Source organism: Lycium ferocissimum, chromosome 7 (assembly GCF_029784015.1).
Source record: "Lycium ferocissimum isolate CSIRO_LF1 chromosome 7, AGI_CSIRO_Lferr_CH_V1, whole genome shotgun sequence".
Classification (NCBI taxonomy): Eukaryota; Viridiplantae; Streptophyta; class Magnoliopsida; order Solanales; family Solanaceae; genus Lycium; species Lycium ferocissimum.
In genome coordinates, this window is record NC_081348.1 from 1,181,126 (window position 1) to 1,181,819 (window position 694).

Sequence of the window (694 nt, forward strand, 5' to 3'; positions counted from 1 at the left end):
AGTTAGGTGATCTATTATTAACAACTTTACATTTCAAAAACCTAGTTAATTGAAAATTAGCATGTATAAAAACTCTAGTATTTATAAGGCATGACATTTGCCTTTAGAAACACATAGTTTATTATCTACGGAATTTCAAACAAATTACGGTATAGACTTCTAGTTTTTCATGCGTACTTGTTAGAACAATTACACCGCAACCGATTACATATCAAATATCATATATGCGTGTAATTTATAAAAGATGCAAACCCATGTGAATTATTCCGCGTTTTTCTTGCGGTTGGAGGTAAACGGTTGCTATCGGATAAAAAACAATCGTTCCTTTATCGAGCTAATTTGCCAACTCTTCTTTTAGCAAAAGTAGATTAAACAAAATTAATAGAAATGAAATTTTAACTTTTAAAAAGGAGGAATGCAGAGAAAGATTTTTAAGATGTGGTGTCCCATCCCCTTTAGATGTCCCTTACCAAAATTCTTCATTTTGCGGTGCAAAGGTCAAACCAAGCCGTGGACATCCACGATATTAAAGCACATTAAGCTCCTTAAAGATGACTTTTATTAACGCGACAAATATAAACGTTGAGAAGAAAGAAAACGACATTGCATAAGTACATGAAACAGATATAGAGATGGAGCATAGATGACATTGGCAAATATTTTATAACTGCAAAAGAGTTCCGCCAAATCCATG